The sequence below is a fragment of the Urocampus carinirostris genome, chromosome 9 (assembly GCF_059441175.1).
Source record: "Urocampus carinirostris isolate Australia breed hairy pipefish chromosome 9, RoL_Ucar_1.0, whole genome shotgun sequence".
In the NCBI taxonomy this organism is placed as follows: Eukaryota; Metazoa; Chordata; class Actinopteri; order Syngnathiformes; family Syngnathidae; genus Urocampus; species Urocampus carinirostris.
In genome coordinates, this window is record NC_142357.1 from 29,187,921 (window position 1) to 29,210,498 (window position 22,578).

Genomic DNA, 22,578 nt, shown 5'->3' on the forward strand with positions numbered 1-22,578 from the left:
AATATCTGCACCGCTTATCATCAGTAGGGACGTGGGGGTGCAGGAGCTCATCCGAGCCATCTTCGTGCAGTGGGCAGCGGACACCCTGAACTGGTTGGAAGCCAGTTGCAGGGCAAAGACAATTTACTCTCTCATTCACACCTAGGGACAATGTGGACCGGCCAATTAACCTGACATGCATGTTTTTGGAATGTGGGAGGAAACTGAAGTGCCCGGAGGAAACCCACGCAGGCACGGGAAGAAAATACAAACTCCACACAGGAAGGTTGGTAGCTGGATTTGAACCCATGACCTCATTAACTACTGCGTTGCCATGCCGCCTATGAATATATCAGCATGTAAAAAAATAGATATAAGTTGGCATGTATAGACAAAAAGATGATCACCTTATATTTTATTGACGTCAAAAACCTCGAACCTTATCCACTCCCCAAACTGCCTGTGTGGTGTTGAAACACCTCTTATTTTTGTGTTCTATCAATAGAGGCTTTGTTTTTCTGTTTCACTGCCTTTTTTTATTAGGTGCCTGTCGTGCCCGTCTGATGGCGCGTAAGGCAAAAGGGAAGCCGGCTGAGAGACTCCGTCAAATATCAAACTCCTCCGATGTTAAGTGCCCTTAGAATTGGGGTGTCGAACTTATTTTAACTCTGGGGCCACACGATAGAACAAACATTCTGTCGGGGGCCGGACTATTCGATTAAAGAGAAAGAAAAAGAGATAAAGAAATAAGAGAAAGAGGGAGGGGAAAGGAGAGAGGGAGGGATAAAGGAAGAAAAAGAGAGAGAGGAAGAGGGCGTGAGAAACAAAAGAAAGGGAGAGGAAGAAAGAAATCAAAAAAGAAATAGAAAGACAGAAGGAGAGAAAAGAGAAAAGAAAGTGCGAAGGGTAGAGAGAAAGAGAAAGGGAAAAAAGGAAGTTAGAGCAAAAGAGGTTAAAAGACACAGAGAGAGAAAGAGATAAAGAGCAACAAAGAGAGAGACAGAGAGAGAGAGAGAGGCACCTGGCTTTGGCAACATCAAGTTGACATATTTCAACTTGCAGCTTGTTTTTCTCTCGCGCTTCTCTGAGTGTTGTCTCGCGGGCCGGATTCAATCCCGTAGCGGGCCTGATCTGGCCCCCAGGCCCCCTGTTTGACACCTGTGCCCTTAGAAGCTATCGCCGACTGTGTGCTAGCTGAGGGCAGAGCTCACTGTGGAGCTTGTTTTTTTTTTTCTTTTTCGTCAAACAGCTGTCTGCTGCAACAAGAAACAAAGGCATCTGATGAGTGCTAGCGGTGCGAAAATTGATCCCAATATCGATATTATCATACTAAGAGTATAATGTGATCGATCCAAATGATTGTTCAGGTATCGATACTTGACTCCTCTGCCAATTCCAACAAAGTGCACCTCCCACGGCCCTACTGAGGAAAAGCGGTGCAGATAATGGATGGATATATGAATGGATGGATGCTTGCTCCCTGATATAATAATAGTTTCATACACAATCGAAATAAGGAGAGAAGAGATCAATGCATGAGCTTGCAAGGAGACAAGAGAATCATTTAGAAACCCTCAAGAACTTCCCAACATGTGTATAAATTAATTCCCGGCACCAGTTTTTTTTTTTTTTTTTTTTTTTTTTTTTAATTAACTTCTTATGCTGTCTTAATTGACAGTACACAGTTGTTGTTTTCATTTGTGGTCTGCCAGTGGAACAAAAAACATTTGAGAAATGTTGCTTATTCAAATAATTCATTTTTGTTCCTTTTTTGACTTTATTTTTTGCATTCCAACCATAAACCGTTCATCAAACTAAATACGTTATTAAACATATTTCCCTGAACTATTTCATGAGTATAGAAATAAAAATATAGTTATCTGCTGCCATCTACTGATATGGATGAATGGTAGTTACTCGACTGAGCACTAGAAGAACGCAAAGATACTGACTATTGCTTTTTTTTTTAAAGTAAAATGGTGCGGTTTGGCCACTTTGACTATCCTTAGTTTGTGTTCTTCTATGTTCTTTTTAGCACTTTTTCCTGGCTGCAATACAAAATACGGCGACTAGTCGTCAGATATTACACAGTGTCCCGTTCAGGTATTATTATTTGTTATACATCACAATAACAAACCTTTTAAACGTTTAGGACTAAATTATTGGTTAGATACATTGACAAGAAGTAGACTTTTGATATTTGCCAGAACAGATTAATGACTTTACCATTGTTTTTTATGGGAAACATAAATTCATCTCCAAACCAAATCACACCTTGACCTCCAACATGGAGTGAATTTGTCATAAGTTACCGATGTGATGCACCTGCGTCCGCTCCTTTGGCGCCAACTGATTGGCTCCCTGTCACTATTTAAACCCACATCTATCTGTCACCTGTTGTCAGTCCATCTGCGAACCTCAGTGCACTCTAGGCAAGCTTTTTCGACCCTGACCCCCACCTGTTTTTGCTCCTGTCTGTTTCCCGGCTTTGACCAGTTTTTTTTATCCTGACCACTTCTACTCTCCTCTTCTGGCTTTCGACTTGTTTCCGATACCGACCACGTTATTTCGGCTACTGACCCCTTTTTACCATTCCCGACATCGCCACCCCACTTCCGTGTTCAGAGCAACCTGCGTCCAGCGATCACCAAATCGTGGGTGCAACCCTTTCCTTGCTTCCAATAAAACTGAGAGAAACGTAACGCAAGTGGGTCCTGTCTCCGTTCTGGTCTTGACAGAATTAGGTTCCAAAGCTGAGGCACCAATCCACAAGCATAATCCCTTTAATAATTGTAATGGTGAAAAAATGTTAAATGCTAGTAGTTTAAAAAAGATAGTAAAGATATCACACTTGTCTATTAAGAGAAGCTTCGAACATTGACCCCTCGAACTAAATGAGAAGGACAACAGCCGGTTTTGAATCCCTGTCCAAACACTAACTGAGTGAAGCGACGTAGGCCAGTACTGACTCAAGGACTCGCCTCAGTCAGGTTATGCTAATGCCCATCTGCTCACATTTAGCTTCCAACGTCATCATTGATAACTGCCCCATGTGGTATTTACCAAAATTCCCAGCACATCTAGACAATATGGACCAAGGGTCACCAATGTTGGCACCAGCTAGCTTCAGAAGAACAGCTGATTAGCCCAGCAGACCGGTTCTGAAAATAGCTCACCAGTGATGGGTCACTGCGATTTTCTAGGGAAGCCGTTGATATGGTCTGTCTCTTTAAATTCATGGTCAATTCTTCTGATAATCAGTTTAGAATTACTTTATCATTTATGTATATTAATCACTCAGTGTCCTTATACATTGATGGTGTCTCAGTGATTGTTCCTATTTGAATATTATTTCTATTAATGACTACTTGGTAATAACATTTTGAGTTTAGAATAGACGTAAAGATCAAGAGTAGGAATAGAGTTATCATCAAATTCCTTCTATTCATCATTTTTCAAGTGAATGATTGTAGATCGAGCTAAATCGTGAAGTCCATGGTAGGAATTTGAGTTTGATTAAGCCAAAATTGGGTTTATTATTATCAATTTTTAAATGATTGTTGCTAACTAGTATTATGAGTTTACTTAATAATTAATACTTTAAGTGTGTTCAGGGATGTTTTTGGTTTAAAATCAATCACAAATATTAATTCTACCCAAACTTTAATCTTTATACTGTCAAGACCAGAACAGAAACAGGACCCACTCGTGTAACGTTTACCACAAGTTTTATTGAAGGAACGAGGAAAGGCTGCAGCCACGATCTGGTGTCGGGGAGCAAGTCACTCTTACTCGGATTGTGATGATTGTGGTCGTAAGTCGGAACGGGAGAGGAAACGTGGTCAGAATCAAAACTGGAGACAAACGGGACAGGCGGGAGTCAGGATCGAAAAAAATGTTGCCGTATAAAAACAGAGGTTTGCTGACGGACTGACAACAGGGGACGGGTAGGAGTGGGTTTGAATAGAGACAGGGAGCCAATCAGAGTCCGAGGCAGTTGGCGCCAAAGGAGTGGGCACAGGTGAAACGCATCGGTGATCATGACATACCCTTTATTATAAGAAACTCTGTAAAACTCCTTAACTATAAATATTCCTATGTAATCCGTTTCTTGTCTTTCATCATAGGAGGCAAATTATCTCCATGATTCATCAAATTAAAACACTTTGCCATTAGGGGAAACCTAACTTCATTGTTGACTTTATAAAAATATTTTTTTTCTTCTTCAAAATATTATGTTTAAAGATATATCCTCTTAAAAATCATACATTAATGTTATATATAATGCTATATATGTCATGATTACCGATGTGAATCCAACTGCCTCAGACTCTAATTGGCTCCCTGTCCCTATTTGAACGTGCTCCTATCTGTCCCCTTTTGTCAGTATAATGTCCAAGACCAGAACGGAAACAGGACCCAATTGCGTTACGTTTCTCACTAGTTTTATTCAAGGAAAGCGGAAGGGCTTCACCCACGATCTGGCGTTCGCTAGGCGCGGAAAGCAGGTCACTCTGAACGTGGAAGCGAATCTTCTGTGGCGAGCGATGGCGGTGTCGGGAATGGAAAAACGGGTCAGTAGCCGGGACAGGAGAGCAAAAACGTGGTCGGGGCCGTAAGCGAATCGTAAGCCAGGAAAGGAGAGTAGACTTGGTCAGGGACAAAAAGAGGTCGAAATCCGGGACGGGAGAGTAGACGTGGTCAGGATCAAAAATGGGTCAAAGCCGGGGGACAGACTGGAGCAAAAACAGGTGGGAGTCGGGGTCGAAAAAACACTTGCTTAGGGTTAACTGAGGTTCGCAGACGGACTGACAAAAGGTGACAGATATGAGTGGGTTAAATAGAGACAGGGAGCCAATCACAGTCTGAGGCTGTTATATATGTATCTCTTTATAAATTATGTATTATATATGTATGTATATATATTTATATATACATACAATATATATGTATGTATGTGACCCCTGGATTAAGTGATTATAAATCTAAATTAAGATTGCCAATTCATTTGCTTTAACCGTTCAGGGGCATCGAATGTTGGTGTAATAAATGATACATAATTCCATAGACTTGTCATCAGGATTTCAAAGTACGCTTTGTTTTGCTATGGCAGAAACCATTCGAAACAAGTAACCTCGAGGCCATTTTATAGTTGGTTGTATTTCAGAGTCAATTTCCCTTAGGAAATAAATAAAATTGAATGAAATAAGGCCCAAAATGTCTTCTAAAATAATATTGTCCCTCCAGTCCCACCAAAAGTTGAGAATATCCTTTAAAGGCTGACCTCAGCGCTCTCTGACTCTCCCACAAAAACGGCAATCGTGTACTTTTTCCTCAGATAAAAACTTCAACATGAGTGTATCGAATAAAAGGAGGATTTTTTTTTCAGACACGCGTCTTCTCGAAACCAATTTGCAAAGAACTTGTGCAAATTCTCTTTCTTCACATAAGTAAAGGAAATCAAAGAGCAGCGGTTTTCGTGTGATTTGCCTTTTGTTGTGATAGATATAAAAAGATGACAAATCTCCAATGGCTTGATATATTTTTTTATCCCACCGAAGATGAAGAAGAGAAGCAGAGCGTCTGTGTAAACAAATCTGCACTTCCCTCACAATTAAACAGAGTTAGCTATAAATCAAGGCGGCTGCGGCAGCAAGCGGGGAACGACACGCCCACTTCTCCAACTTCAGAGCGGGCTCCATATCGACCAAATCAAAGATCTGCAAAGTTCGACGTATAAATCGCGCAGGGAAACAAAAATAATGATTTCTTTAGCGAAGCCAGTTCGCTTTCCATTCGGTGTGCTGCTGATGCAGGCGCCCGTAAAGCCAACAGACACGCCCCCGCAGCTTTAGCCATCTCGCATTGATCTGCGTCGCAACCAATGCTCAAGGTGATCCCTCAATTTATTTAATTCTTTTTTTTTGCTAGAGAAACCATATGGGCGGCGCTCCCTGCCACCTGCTGTGGTGCTAACCGGGGTTGGGTTTGAAGAAGATTGGCAGGTTTGGTTTCTCTAAGGGCAGTACGAGGACTGAATGGTTAGCGCATCAGCCCAACAGATCAGAGGTCCAGGGTTCTTTTCCCCATGTGGAATTTGCATGTTCTCTGTGTCTGCGTGGGTTTCCTCCCACATTTCAAAGACATGCTTGGCAGGTTGATGATTCCAAATTGTCTCTAGGTATGAATGAAAGTGTGAATGGTTGTATTCCTTTGTCTGCCCTGCGGCTGGCTGGCAACCAGTTCAGGCTGTCCTCTGCCCACTGCCTGAAGATAGCTGGGATGTTCTCCAGCACTCCAAAAGCCCTAATGAGGATTGTCGGTGGAGAAAATGGATGGCTTCTCTAAGAAATTGAAATTCCTGATGGCTGTAAGGGCCACTCCGTGGGCAGAAATATCTACGTAAATTCTGGACTATAAGCTGCTACTTTTTTCCCAAATCTTCAACCCTGCGGCTTATTCAGAGATGCGGCCAATTTAAGTAATTTTTCTAACAGGCCGCCAGCGGCGCTTGAGTGTGAGAGGTAAGATTTAGACCGGTGGAATATATGTGCCGAGGAAGATCACATTTATGAGCGTAAACATACCCTCATAGTGCAAATTGCACAAAACAAGGCTCATGACGCAGCCACTATGTTATAAGCAAACGGGCATATTACTGGGGTGCATTGACGTAAGGGAGCGTGGAAGGACGTCATCATGATAAAATGTATTTCCGATTTTGTAAAAGACAACCTAGGTGCCTTTACCAAGAAGGAAGAAGCGTATGGTCTGCCGCGATCTTTACGATTACGGCTTTTATTACCTTAACAGACTAATTAGCAGGTAGGCGAGCGTCTTTTCTAGTAGCGTGAGGCTACCTCCCAAAGGCACGGTTTAGGATGAAAGCTATGTTATTATTATTAAAGCTTTGAAAACTCTCTTGATGTACCGTCTTTCTTTGTAAATATGTGTAATATGTATTTGCAACTGTATATTTTTGTAATGCATTTATTTGTATTTATTTGAGACGCTTAGTCTGCACGAGCAAATTAAAAAAGAGGGGCGGAGCAAACGCCAACGCTGATGGGAAAGTGGGGACCGGTAAAGGTGAGTTTTTGTGGACACAGCGGACAATAATGGATATATATTTTTCCCACCCTTACCTTTGGAAATATACACTTTTTTTCCTTGGAAAAAAGGGGCACCCAGAATCTGCAGGTCTGCAACAAATGTTAAGTACCTATATCAATTTGCGTTCATTTTGGCGGCTGTGATTTTTGGACTGTGTGCTTCAATGAAGTACATGGTGTGGGTTAAACCTGTGATAAAGTTGGTGCTCGTTGATTTTTGCAATCCGGAGATGGAATAAGAGCTTACTCTGTCCACTCCACGCATCGGCCCGGTATTGCAGTACCTCCGGAAACGGTGCATTCGCAATGATCGCAGCAAGGCTTTAGGGCTAGGACCTTAGCTTGGCCTTTTGGCTGAGAGTAAGTGTCCCGGCTCCTAGGCTTTGTAGCGTATTATGAACTGACCGATAACGGATAATGGATAATGAATAACGAAGATAGAACAATAACCCTTAAAAACCCCAAACCCCACATGCATAAGAGCTTTTATGAAGTTGAACTGGCCTGACGACACTGACAATTGATGGCCTTTGATTTTTGCAATCCGGAGATGGAATAAGAGCTTGCACTATCCACTCCACGCATCGGCCCGGTATTGCAGTACCTCCGGGAACGGTGCATTCGCAATGATCGCAGCAAGGCTTGATTGCTAGGACCTTAGCTTGGCCTTTTGGCTGAGAGTAAGAGTCCCAGCTCCTAAGCTTTGTAGCGTATTATGAACTGACCGATAACGAATAATGGATAATGAACAAAGAAGATAGATCAATAACCCTTAACCACCGTCGCCCCCCCGCCCCCCACATTTAGTTTAGATCGCGGGACTTGAAGTTTGGCTTGGATTAATCTCATGTTTGTTTAATGTGGGTGCATGTGGCTTATATACAGGTGCGGCTTGTGTATTGACAAAATCGGTTTTCCCCTTAAAATGTGGTGGGTGCGGCTTATAATCAGGTGCGCTCTATAGTCCTGTAATTTACGGTATCTATCTACTAATTGAATTGATACAAAAGACCCCCATTTCTGTTTTAATACTGCTGATGGGGAAATCAATCTATTTTTTCAAACTATGAGGTCACATGTGTGACCAAGACTGCCACCTAAAAACTTTATGCTGTTTTACATATTGGACACCTCCAAAGATCCCATGGGATGCCAGTTTGTTGTTTTGACTGTTATGACACACTGTTGTTAATTGTTTTGACGATTAGATCATTATCACACTTTGCCAATCATGTTGATGTTCTTTGCTCAGTTGGGTTATGAAACTGTTTAAAATACTGTATATTGTTCAAAGATACTGTTCAAAATACTGTATGTATTTTCAGTGTCTAAAACTCATGACAAAAAGTTGCCTGCCCAGCCATACTTTTGCCTGCCCCATTTTTCACAACTTGAAACAATAAGACGACTGATCGCAAAAAAAAAAACATTGTTACAAAGTATTTAGGGTTGATAATCACAATATATAACAGAACAACACTTTAAAGTTAAGTATATTATAAATCGACTTATAACATTCAATGCATGCATATGACATCGCTGTTTTCCATCTGACATCAGTATTTACCTGTATTTACTCATCTTCATTCATGCAATATTTGCGTTGCGTTGTCTGCTACAAGCCACGTGAACTCTTCTTTCCACTATGTTTTCAATGTACGTTTACGTTTTGTAGCATCATAAATTTTGTTAGCTTCTTTTGAATATTTCTTCTGGGGCTGAGGTTTTGGCTTGATTCCTAACCACTTATCCATTTTTCCTGTGTTCTCTGTGCATCTACTCTGGAAAACAAAATGCGAATGCACGACCTTATAACGCTCGGTAAAGTCCGGAAGCACGAAGTTATTCAGGCTTCTTGTTGGCTGCCGAGTATGCGAATTGCCAAACGAACAGAAATTCTGTAATTTCCAAACCGAACGAAGATTTTGAAATACGAATAAAGCAAACATTTGATTTGACAAAAAATGTCTCATTTTTTTTTTTTTTTTTTTTTTTCTAAAGTTGTCGGCCCCCCAGGTGGTGACGTTTTTTAAATTGTACGCCTGACATCCTGGGCGTCTGGGCAGACGTTATTTCAGACACTGGTATTTTGTTGTGTTTGATCTAACAATGTGGTTTCTGTATTTTCTGGACAGCATGGCAAGTTATTAAGGCACACGTTTAAAACTAGTCCTTCCTAAAGTATTTTTTATACTGTATATAAGGCACACTGGAGTATAAGGCGCATTGATATAAGTAGCACTTTTGAATTTGAGTTTATAAGGTCCGCCTTATAGTCCCCAAAATACTGTACATTTCTGACAAAGACGATGCTCACTTTCAGAACCAATAAACGCTCAATACGATTACTTTCCCTCCCCCTTCCCCTCACTTTCACCCCTTACTCTACTTTACATTTTGTACAGTACACCTGATTGCCACAAAATTCTTGGAACAATTACTTCCTAGAGAATTGACTGTCACACAAATGACGATCGTTTCCTTATAGCATGTGTCAGGTCCTCTGTGGTTTATCAGCGTCAGTTTGACAACTCGTATCTGCAGCATCATTAGTAAATGTCACGTCGCTAACTGAAGCTTCCTTGCACGCCAATGTTTTCCACGGGCCAACATCTGGAATGTTTTTTGCCACAGATGGGCGTCGCCTGCTCCTCGGGGCGAGGAAATAACACAATTTTTTTTCCAACCAATTGCCGACACGGCTCATCAGAGGAAGGTTTAATTGAGCGTCCCCGTTAAGGCGAAAATGAGGCTTTGGTTGAGTTCTTTCGGTGTGGATGCTGCTTTCATTCTAGCAGGGCTGACCTGCCAGTTGGTGCCACACTGCAATAAAACAATGTTAGAAAAATATAGTAAAATAAATTAGAGTGGGGATTTTCTTTTTTCTTATTTTATTGCTCAATGCTTGATGAGTCATTGTACATCAATAGTAGATAGAAATTCATCTTCTCCGCTCAGAAAAAAACTGATATTTAAAGAATTACCTCATACATATTTTTCCTTAAAATCGCATTGCTGATTGTAAAACAATTGATGGGAGCTAATCCTGGTATTGGCCAGTCCAGGGAATATTGATACAATCATTTAAAGCTTATTGATACTTGACCATCCCTTTTTTTAGCAATTATTTTGAGTAAAATTTTAATGAATTAAATTACCTGCCAAATATTTTTTGGTATTATTTTAATTAAAAAACTAAGTATTCAAAAAATGAAGAGGGTTTTACTATATTTTACTCGAAAACAATGTATAGTTAACAATGTAAATGTCACGGTTGCCATGGCGCCCAATTGGCCCCGCCCGTGTGGTGCCGGCTGCAGCTTGTTGACAAATTGGCTTACCCACTATTTAAACCCTGTCCTGTCAATCCCCTTTTGTCAGTCCGTCTGAAAATATCCGTGTGTTCTAGACGAGCGTTTTTCGACCCTGACACCCGCCTGTCCCGTTTTGCTCCCGTTTGTCCCAGGCTAAAACCCGTTTTGATCCCGATCACATCTGCTCGTCTTGGCTTACGAATCATTTCCGACCCCGATCATGTCTGTTCTCCTGTTCTGGCTTACGACCCCGACCACTTTTTCTTCTCCTGTCTCGGTTACCGACCCGTTTTTTCCGTCGCCGAGGTCACGAACATGTTTGATATTTTAATGATTTAGGTCCCTTATAGTAGGTAGTGTCATGACCAGAACGGAGACAGGACCCACTTGCGCTACGTTTCTCACAAGTTTTTATTAGAAGAAAGGGACAGGGTTGCGCCCACGATCCGGGGATTGCTGGCCGCGGGAAGCAGGTCGCTCCGAACGCGGAAGTTGATCTTCCGTGGCGAGCGATGGTGGTGTCGGGAACTGAAAAACATCAGTAGCCGGGACAGGAGAGAAAAAACGTGGTCTCGGTCGTAACCGAGTCGTAAGCAAGGAAAGGAGAGTAGACGTGGTCGAGGACAAAAGAGGTCGAAAGTCAGAACGGGAGAGTAGACGTGGTCAGGATCAAAAATGGGTCGAAGCCGGGGGACTGACGGGAGAAAAAAACAGATGGAAGTCAGGTTTAAAAAAGGCTTGCCTTGTGTTAACTGAGGTTCGCAGATGGACTGACAAAAGAGTATAGATAGGAGTGGGTTTAAAAAGGGACAGGGAGCCAAGCAGAGTCCGAGGCAGCGGGCACAGGTGATTTCAATCGGCAATCATGACAGGTAGGTGTTTTATTGTTTGACTGAACCTATTTAACCCAACTTCTAATAATTGCAACATGTTAATAACATGTTAATAACATAGTAATAACGTAATGCGTTGTTATTTTAGAAGTGAACATCAAACTGGTATCATTGGCGCTAATCAGTAAAAACAAACAAACAAGCTCCAAAAAGGTTGTTGACCCCTAATATAGAGTATTCCCAATCCGACCCAGGGTTACCACTGCAAAGCCATTGCAAGATGAGCACCATCAGCTGTCGATAATCACATTGTTTTCCACCCATTGTCGAATTCTCTTGCGAGTGCCACTAACATTATACATCGAGCCGGCAAAGTGCTGTCCTGTGTATGTCATGTCCCCGCTGAGAAACGAGCCTTTCCCAAGCAGCCGCACAAACATTCATGGGTCATTACGCCATCCTGGAAAACGCAATCACACGCGAGCGACGTTGAAAACTCGGTTAACGTGCAACCAAAACAAAGAAACGCTATTGCGGTTTTCGCTCCGTCACGCTCCAGCAAACGCGCAATGCACCTTTGTACCCTACTCCCCCCGATGTATTTGTTTGTCCTTGGTTCTTCGCAACCACACATACGCTTGATGCCGTATCGATCGCTGCTTCAATTGGTTTGATAACGGCTTTGTCAAATCAGCTCTTTTAACAATCAGATTAGAGCTTTTAGAAGGATCGATCGGAGGGAAGGTTGGTGGCCTCAAATTTAACAGACGACGCTCGAAAAGCCGACTAAGGCTCTCGCCCCGGATATAAAGAAAGGCGTCTAAAGCCGATTTCGGCATTAACGATCACATTCGTTGCAGGAAATGTTGAACTTTTGAGCATCATCTGCACTCATGTGTTCGTCAGTCCTGAACTCTGTATTTCCTTAATCAGTCTAGTATCGAAGACTTTAGCCGGTGTATGGAGTAAGACTGCAACAATTGGTTGACGTTGTCGGCATATATCCATCCATCCATCCATCCATCCATCAATTAGCTGCACCGCTTATCCTCAGTAGGGTCGCGGGGGTGCTGGAGCCCATTCCAGCAATTATCAGACAGTGGGCAGGGGACACCCTGAACTGGCACACAGGGACAGACAACTCGCTCGCTCATTCACACCTAGGGACAATTTGGACCAGCCAATTAACCTGACATGCATGTTTTTTTGGAATGTGGAAGGAAACCGGAGGTCCCTGAGTAAACCCATGCGAGCACGGGGAGAACATGCAAACTCCGCACAGAAGGGTATGTTGCTGGATTTGAACCCATGACCTCAGAACTGTGCCGTGCACGCTCTTACCACCGCGCCGCCGTGTTGCCCTTTGTCGGCATATATCAACAATTAGAAGAACTTGTCGTCGACTTTTTTCCAACAGAGTGAGGCATCTCTACATAAATCTAATCTCTGCTGAGAGTTGCCCATGCCCAATAGTGCCTCATGTGTGGTAACATAAACATACAAGAAATAGCAGCGACAACACCAAGTACGCGTACAAAAACTTTTAAAGTTTGATTTGGTGTTCAAAAGAGCTACGCACAAATTTTGCAAAACAGGCATTATGTATCATGGCAGTTAGAGGTAAAATCAATCAGAATCCGAGGCAGTTGGCGCCAAAGCAGCGGGCACAAGTGCATCACATCGGTAATCATGACAAAGTTGCGGGTAGATAAAACGGAACCCACCCAAACCCGACGGCTTAACTTGATTTGATGAATGAGCCCTAAATAAACCAGAAGCTTTAATTTGCCACCAAAGTAAACGGAAAATAAAATCATATTCTGCACATTACAAGCTGCAAATAGTGAAATATTTGGCCAAAACGCAGAAAGAAAGTTTGTAAGCTAATGGCAAGAAGCAGAAATGTTGTCTGATTGAGGGAGGTGGAAAGAGGAAGCCGCGCGTCTTTTAACCCAACACTGAGGAGGAACATTTCTTTAGATATCGTGATTTTGAGTTAAACTTATAGTTTGGTAAGCATTTTCTTTATCTTAATAATTACTTGAGTAAAAGTACGTAAATACGTGCTGTGTAAATCCTCACTTAAAGAACAGTAAAAAAACGCGAGAGAGAAGCTCGACCGGCCCGACTTAATGATTAGCATTATAAGACCGGGCCCAAGATCTGACCTCTAATGGCAGTAGTTTAGTTAGTCACAAAGTTAAAAACAAAGAATGATGGACAGGTAAATGAAACAGAGTCTGACTTAACTCAGTAATATTCAAATATTTTTATCCAGTTTTTTTCCCCACATGGTTTCTCTGCGTCTCACCACATCTTCATCAAGAGTCCTCAATTGACTTGCTTTTTTCCACAAAAAGTATTTTTCTAAATACATTTTGATCCTGAAATTAAACTGTATCTTGCCTTGATGAATCACCCCATCAGTCGGCGAAACGGAGGCGTTCGCCGATAATTGCTGAATTCTCTGCGCTGCTCTCCAGAGTCGGTTGCTAAGTCAGCGACGACGAGACGTCCCTCGCGGGGCCCCTAATTGGCTTTGTTATTGCTGAGGAGACGTTAGCAAGCCGGCGTCGGCGCTTTTGTAGCCAACATACAGAGCTCGCCACTCTGACCTCCCGTCGCCTCCCGGGGGCGGACCGCAGCTGCACTCGCCGACCAAGGTGACCCCGGTTCGAATCCCTTTTCGTGGCACTCCCGGCGGATCTACCCGCCTGCTGTCCTACCCCTTTCCGAGGAATGTTGGGCGCGCTACTGAAAATCAGTTGTCAGTTACAGTTACTGTTTACTTCATTTCTTAAATGATTCAGTTACCCCGCCGAGTACTGACATCAGGTAGTGCGTTACTCTGGGAGTAACTGGTCACAAATTAGTGTATATACCGTATTTTCCACACTGTTAGGCGCACCCCCCAAAAATTATTCTTGTGATATTTTCCATATATAAGGCACACCAGACTATAAGGTACCATCAATTAAAACTACATTGCTTTAAAAATAAATAAGCATCATATTTGTGCATTACTTAACCAGTGAAAACATATCGCTTAACGGGAATCCAACCCGATTGAGGGAAAAGCACTGAATCCTATCCACTAGACTTCTCAGGATACAGAGGACAAATGAAAAGGCATTAGGTTTTATGTCTTCATCAGACTATTTTGAGTCACAGTACCGCGTTGTTGATTTATTCGAATTGTGTCTGATATTACGTTTTCTTATTTTTCTATCATTTGTATCTTTTGCCATGACTAAAAGTAGTGTGATAATGATCTACTGTAAGACCTATTGCCTTTTCCTATGTGGTCTATGTCCCAGGTCTATGATGTGCTCTTCCCGTCGCCATCCGGGTTTAATTCCTATTTCCTCATTGCTATGCAACTGTGCTCAGCTCAAAATATTGACTGATCAGTAATTGCACAAATAATGATACACTAGTACACATGTAAATTTGTTCCTGTATATAAAGTGCACTGGATTATAAGGCGCACATTCAAATCTTTGGCCAATTACGTTTTTTTAGGTGTGCTTTATACATAGCATAAAATCTGACCACCTAAAACTGCTTAGAATAACACACATTCTAAGAGAAATAAAAAAAACAAACGAGTACACGGACCTGTGGAAGCAGTGGTTGAGTTTTTCCTTTTCCTCATGGAGGTTTTAGATCAGGGGATGATGCAATAATAATCTGTTGCTTGCAATAATCTGTGGTCAGTGCAGCACTTTGAGACTCTTTATGATTAAGGGCTATACAAATAAACATGACTTGACTTGAAGCCTTTTCATATTTCTTGGCTCAAGCATAAGTGAGCGCTTGCAAACGGACACTTAGCCGAGACACTCCATATCCATTTTGTTTCTGCGCTTTAACCACTCGAAGATATCAATTTTTGGGTACTCTACTGTCCATGTTTTGATCCACTGTTTCATATGGGTTTTCATCAGTTTGTTCGTCCATAAATCACGCCAACCTTCCAACGTGCTACTTGCAGTTTGCTACTGGTGACCCATATGCGCATATCAGCCGAACCCCTGATTTCTAAATAATTTGTACAGTTCTAACGCATATATATAAAGTATATATGGTAGGGTGAATATCTTTATGAGGAAAAACTTAGGAGCCTGAGGACTCTGCAATTCACTATCTGCTTAAAAGAAGTATCCAAAATAACGCAGTAATCGTGTAAAATTATTACATCTTAAAATTATTCCATAGAACGCAATACTGCCTTTCCGACAAAATCATGGGCTGAGTCCCATTCTTCGCACTTTCACTCGCTATGTGCCCTAGTCACTCGGTTTGCGCGTTCACGTGAAAATGGGGTGTGTCCCGATACTCTCAAGTCCGAGGCAGAAGTGACCTCAAACCATCTCGTAACCACTTCAAGACCGAGGGGGCTCCCTACCTCACTTGGCGGCGAAGTGACTACCCAGAAGTCTTTGCGAATTCTCAATATCAACAAACATGCCCGGAAAGGAACCGCACAAATGTAAGTAGTTTTCCACAACCACGCATGTATTTGGAACAAAATGTATTGAGATATCTTAGTTAGACGTAAATGCAATAGAAAATAGTATTTTCGCGTTAAAACACGAACATTGCAAAATCGCTACTTTACGAAGTGCACTAATCTACCAAGGGAGCTAGCAAAAAAAAATCTTCACGCTACAAACTGTAAAGTAGGATAACTGTGCAGAAAATCACGGTTCAGCCCATCCCTGTTTTTATCTTAAACGAGTCGTGCTTATACATCTACATGGAGCATAGTCAGAATACCGTTCTGGACATAAGCCCTTGTTTACTGCACACAATTTCGGGTGTCGTGTTTTATTTACAATATGATTCTTTCATGTGAGATCAGAATGCATTAGTTTTCATCATGCATTATGAGTAATGTCTCCGAATTTCACGTGGAAATACAGTTGAAACAAATTACTATCACACAGTCCACTGCCTTCTCTGTAAACACATATTAAGTAAACTAATTACCTTCTCAAAATGTTGTCCAAATGTGGAGACAATTCTAAAGCATATGTGATGCTGGCCAATAGAAGGCTCTTACAGCCATAAGAATAACATGTCATTTTTTTGTATCTATTCACTATCAAATAATTATCCAGAACACATCCTATCATTTCCTGTCTCATATCAACTTGTTGAGCATCCTATACACAGTTGTTTTGTACAATACATCAGCATTAAGTAATTCTTGTTTTTTCCACCCAACCTAAAGGCCACTGTAGAACGTCCCGTGGAAGAGCTGGTCACCATCACAGCTACCACGCCATCCACACCACCGGGCACGTCGTTGGCACCTTCTAATCCGGCGCCAAACCCCAAATCACCCAGAAAAAAAAGGAAGCACGATACACTCCTTGACTTTTTGAAAGCGGAGTCTGCCAGAGCGAGGAATAGGCTCGAAGAAACTGTGGCCAAAACTGAGCGGTTCCCGTCCTTTTTGGGAAGCTCGTGGACAAATTTCCAGAACAGTGACATCTCTGCAATGTTTCCCTTTGTTTTATAAAAGGAATTTTTTTTATTTTTATTAAGAACTCAATGAAGTTCCAGTTTGTGTTTCCAGCTTTATGGAAGTATTGGTATATTTTTGTTAAAATTTGTGACACATTATTTATTTACTATTATGTATTTTGGCCCAATGTGAGTTTGTTTTTCTGAAAGTAAACTATTATTTAAGCTGGAGTGATTTGTATTTGTTTTCTGTCCAACAGTCACATAGTTCACACACAGTATCTCACATCATTATGAAATAAACCACCAAGGTGTTACTCAAAATGAAGATGTTTATTGAATAGTAATGCAGAAAAGCACATAATGCAAATGTGGGTCTGACTTCCAGAGCCTAAAATATGGCTTTTGGGCAATTTATTCCATATTAACTGTGGACAATTATTTGTACGGTGGACCAGGGAACCCTGAAGACCCGTGACACCACACGGTAGGACAGAGCGTGGACCAGCCAGTACACGTAGATCAGGACCTCCAGCCATGGCCCTGTTCCCTCTTTAGCAGCTCCTGCAGGGCCCACATAACCTTGCTCAACCTTAAGTCCTGAATGAGTTCTGACTCCACATCCAACCATAAGCACAGGATGGGAACATTCCTGTCCAACCTGTCCACGCTTATGGGACAGCCACTCTGGAACACAATAGATAACAAACAATTTAGACATAAATGTGGGCATAGAAAAGAAAAAGACCGCTTTAACTGTGATGTAAGCATCATGAAAAAATGTTGAAATGACCTTTTTATATTCAATGACAACTCTTTTGAATTAAATTCCTTATGAACTAAGGTTTTTGGGTCGTACAGGGAAGTTTGGTGACGATATTATGTCAGCTAAAGGGTCAGGTGGACTGTTCTTGTGTTTGTTTACGTTTCGTCATGTCACAGATTCAAGACCCCTACTATATGTCATAAAATGGCATTAAGATACTAATAAGTAGATTGCCATTTATGTCTACACAAACATAGGGTATTATGTGAACGTGCATTGTATGTTAACTTCTACAGTATTTGACCGAACGGGTCAATTTTTTTTAATGAGTGTACGTACCTTGTAAAGATGAATCAGCACTACATAGCGCCGAAGCTGTCTTCAGTATAGCACATTTCTCCTCCGTTGATTGGAGACACGGAAAAGATGATGAGCTTTCAGGCAATCGGTAATAACACAGCTGTAGCGGGCATTTTTAACGTTGCACGAACTCTCCAACTGACACACCACAGGTTGAGACTCGAGTTGTTTACATGTGACGTAGACCAATACGTCACTGAGGTCTACAGCCAATTAATATTACCGCCATCGCCTGGACAGGGGTGGAACCTTGCAAGTCTTGTCCAAACCATCTCCACTTTGCACTCCACCGGCGGAGGGCACTCCTCTATCGAGGGACCTCACTGGAGGGTCCTCAGGGCCGAGTGAGAGAAATGGGATTGGGCCATGGAGTTGTCTCCTCCTCTCCCGTTTTTTTCTGCAGCCGTTCGTTTAGCTCCACGGGGAGCTACTGATTCTCCCCAATCTGCACATTTTCCATGTTTCCGTGCAGGCGGGGTGCCTGAATCTGATCTTTGTGTGAAGAGCGTGTGCGTTGGTGCATCAGCCTGCCGTCACAGTTCCTGCTTGTGTCACAGGTCTGGTTCAGGTTCACAGGTGCAGAGGCTGAGCTGAAATACATGACAGTCATAAAAATGGATTTTGATTTCCTGGTGTTGAGGCGTTTGATGGGATTTTCATCAGAACAAATAAGAGGCTTTCAGAAAGTGTGTGCACAAAACAGCATGTTTTGCTCTTGAATGATTGGTTGATGTACATCTTTTTAACACGATTTATAAACATTTTATTGTTTGCTAAAACTGATTTTGAGAAAAACGGAGGAAAAAATAGAGGAACATTTTCTTGAATTTGTTGGCCGATTATCTTGCTCATGCTGTTTTATGTTATAATATTTATTCTAAGATGCTTTTGCTTGATGTATAATGCTCAATACTGGAAAAATACCAGTTCAAGTTGTGGGGAGTGTTTTTAGTTTTATAAATAGTTGGCATGATATGATATTCAATTTAAGTAGCATAATGTAAATGTGTCTGTGTGTCTATCTATCTATTTATCTATCTCTATATATGGCAGCATGGCGGCTGAGTGGTTAGCGCATGTGCGGCACAGTTCTGGGGTCATGAGATCGAACCTTCCTCTTTGGAGTTTGCATATTCTCCCCGTGCTTGCGTGGGTTTACTCCGGTCACTCCGGTTTCCTCCCACATTCTAAAAACATGCATATTAGGTTATTTGGCCGGTTCAAATTGTCCCGAGGTGTGAATGAGCGAATGAGTTGTCTGTCCCTGTGTGCCCTGTGATTGGCTGGCAACCAGTTCAGGGTGTCCACTGCCCGCTGTCCGAAGATAGCTGGGATGGGCTCCAGCACCCCCGCGACCCTACTGAGGATAAGCACTGCAGATAGTGGATGGATGTATATAAATATATATATATATATATATATATATATATATATATACAGTATATGTGTGTGTGTGTGATGACAAATATCCATAAATGAGCAAAAGGTTTTGTTGCTCATTATCAAAACGATTTTTTCTTTTTGAAAGAGATGGAATAAAATGAATGAATTGATAACAGTAATAAAATATGCAACATTTTCCGACAACATAAATGTTGGTTGCTGTGTAGCACTGTAACACAAACTACTTAAAAGCCTACTGTTGAATTCATTTTGCTTGCTAGATTTCATTTTACACATTTTGTATTAAAATGACAAATTCTCCTTAAAATGAGTGGAGTTATTGTTTGGATTCAAATTGATAGTTCCAATCCTCATTCTAACTAGAGTATCGTGTAAGTATTATAACCTGGGCCTCTTTAAATATAGGACAGTTTTGAATACTCAGTACTATGAAGACACTTTTATTTTAATTCAATCCTTTTGTATTTTTTTATTGTTTTACATGTTTTTTTTACTTATTGCTTCTTTTTATTATCTACTGTAAAGCATTTTAGTTTACTGAAAGAATTGTTCTAAAGTGTTCTATAAGTACATCTACATTTATTTGTCTCCTAAATTTTTAAATTTAGTCAAATCGATTTAAATTAAACCTAAAATAAGCAAATTTTTCAAACACGTTTTAGTGGTCTAATCTAATTATCCTTAAAATGAGGGAAGTTTTCTTAATTACAGTTTAATCTTTATAACTGTTTTAACTAATTTTGAATAACATATAATTAAATCATTAAAATCACTGTTGTTTAAACTCACCTTGTAGCCAATCACGACACGGCCCTTCTCCAGATACCGAGTTATGATTGGTCGTTACCTCGTCCTTGAGCAACCCTAAGGTAATTCTCAGTTATCAGCAAGTGGCAAAATGGCCTCCTGCTGAGACGGATATAACTGCCTTGATTTTCTTGCAGGATGACTCATATTCCGAAAATGTTGTATCCATCAGAACGCTTTCCTTCGAATAGTGGGGGCGCTTACAACATATTGTTGTTGAAAAAAGGGGTTTATTTCTTCCTGGATTTTCAATCATGTCACCTTATTTTTTTCTCGAAAAGAGCACAGCTAACTGGTGTCGCTTTATAAGTGTTACCAATAAATCATCGTATTTTAAGCACCTAGAAAAACAAATTGGCCAGAAACTTGAAAGCGTGCCTTATATTTTGTTGCACTTTATTTACTGAAAAATACGGTAGGTAAATATGGAATTGCGGGATTACAATTAAATAATACTGCATACAGTAACTGTTCTGCCTTTGAAAAACCTATAGAATGGTATTTGAGTGCCCTCTTGTGTTTATCAGGTTAGTTGTTTGTTGCTAAAATTCATTTTTTGGGGGAAAACCGGATTTCATAATGTTAATTTATGTTCTATGGACAAAATTATTTCTGTTTAAACTTTCAGTTAATGTCAGACTGACTCGAACGCTGGATGCAAGAAGTCAAAAATGTGAATGCAATCAAACCCTAAAGGAGGAGTCAATCTGAGTCCCAGCACTGACAAGGAAGAGCGGTACTGGGACTGCCAAGGGGTTGAATCTTGGGTGTGTAACTTCCGAAGTTGTCTTGGTGGAAAATGTTGTGAGAAAAATATCATGAGAGAATATCTTGACAAGAATACCTTGAGAGGAATGTTTTGTTTGTTGTCTTGGTGAAAGAATGTCTTGAGATGAGTGCAATGACGATCCAACAACGTGAAGTGGAAGACCGGAATATTTATAGCAGACAGTGGTCAATGATAATTGGGAACACCTGGACTAGGAAGTGGACAGAGAGGGAGAGACCAGAAAATGAGGTAATTCTGCCATATCCTGGTGAAGCGGAGGGACTGCAGGCACCAAACCATGACATAAAACATGTTTCTGGCTGTTGCTGTAATTATTAGGAATTATAACCCAGAGCGCTTTATATATGAAGATATATCACAAAAGACTAGTTTTGGTGGGTGTGCTTTATGGTGCACAAAATACGGTAATGCATTTTTGGGGGGATTCCGGAATAACTTATGTCAAAGCATTTTTTTGTTTTTATTTTAAGTTTTTTAGTCTTATTCAATTCATTCTCAACGTAAGCACAAGACTGCTTCAGGTTTTGGTTTTCTCCTCCTCTTATAGACTTTAGATTTTTTGGCTGAACATCTTTTGAATCATTGAAGAGGGTAACTCATATTCTGGTTTCGTTTTGAAGTACATATTATGTGACACGGGTCCCCAGGCTTTCCTGACACACTGAAAATGAGTGTGTACATACATGCTATTTGATTATGCATGACTGTGTTTTTATTTTTATTTTTTCCCCCTAACTGGGAATCAGCTCTTTTTGCTGTCACGGCAAATGCAGCTTTACAAATTTGCTTTGGTTTAAAACTGCAAATCAGAGGTTGTACTTCTTGTTTTTTCACAACAAGTTGTAATTGATGTATTTGTTTTTCATTTTAGGGTTTTTTTTTTGACTACACCCTGAGGCAGTTCAACTCAATTAGGTTCTGGCAATTAGACACAGTTGTAATAAAAACACACATTGACTTAATCACAGTATGGGGACTGGTTTTTATTTTCAAGGTACTTTTGGTGCAGTCGGTGGAAGGCAGAAAGCATTGATTCAGATTTAAACTAGTTTTATCTCAACACACGTCCTAAATGCTTTAAAGTTTTTTTCATTGGTTTATTTGTTTGTTTTTACTTTAGATAACACGATAACAGTTGTACTGTAATCCCTTGTTTTTCACGGATGATGGTTTCCAAAATGGTCCCGTGTTAGTCAAACCCCAAAAGTAAAAACATTCATTTATTTAGTACAGGGTTCCTGTGAATGCTTGAACAGTCTTAAAATTCATTGAATTAATTATTCTAAAATAAGGCCTCAATTGGCATTGAAATGTTTTAAATCCAATTTTGAACACAGAGATTTCGTAATATTTATCAATTGTCCACATCCTGAGAGTTCAATGTGTTTTTTCCAAGCATGTCAAGTCAAGTCATGTTTATTTGTTTAGCCCACAAAGAGTCTCAAAGGGCTGCACAGACCACAGATGATGCTTCACTCAAAATTGGTCATACATATATCAGTGTAACGTTTTTCAAAACAATTTCTTTCACACTGGACCAAAAAGTAATTTTTCATGTATCATAATAAAAAAATGCTTCTTTGGAATTAGTAGTTATCTAACAGTTTTGACTGAGGATCCACAAAGTACTGTAAACGTTCTTTTAATTTATTGTTTAAAATGCCTTACACTTTGGAGATTGCTATGTTTTTCACATGAAACGTTTTCAATTGAACCAAAAAATAAGAAAATTAAAAATGAA

At 40.7% G+C, this 22,578-nt stretch overlaps 1 protein-coding gene, 2 long non-coding RNA genes and 2 pseudogenes across 5 annotated transcripts in view; 4 read left to right on the top strand and 1 right to left on the bottom strand.

Annotated features, from left to right (window-relative positions):
* unc5a (unc-5 netrin receptor A) overlaps window positions 1-22,578 on the top strand; it is a 361,826-nt gene that overhangs the window by 67,453 nt on the left and 271,795 nt on the right. The window lies entirely within an intron of this gene.
* On the top strand, window positions 7,302-7,390 carry LOC148359999 (U2 spliceosomal RNA; annotated as a pseudogene).
* On the top strand, window positions 7,426-7,717 carry LOC148360000 (U2 spliceosomal RNA; annotated as a pseudogene).
* LOC148360001 (uncharacterized) lies at window positions 15,495-17,034 on the top strand. Its single transcript, XR_015851341.1, has 2 exons — window positions 15,495-15,730; window positions 16,475-17,034. It is a non-coding gene; the product is annotated as an uncharacterized LOC148360001 (long non-coding RNA).
* LOC148360002 (uncharacterized) lies at window positions 17,025-18,195 on the bottom strand. The gene is made up of 2 exons (XR_015851340.1): window positions 17,816-18,195; window positions 17,025-17,397 (listed from the first exon to the last, which is right to left on the bottom strand). It is a non-coding gene; the product is annotated as an uncharacterized LOC148360002 (long non-coding RNA).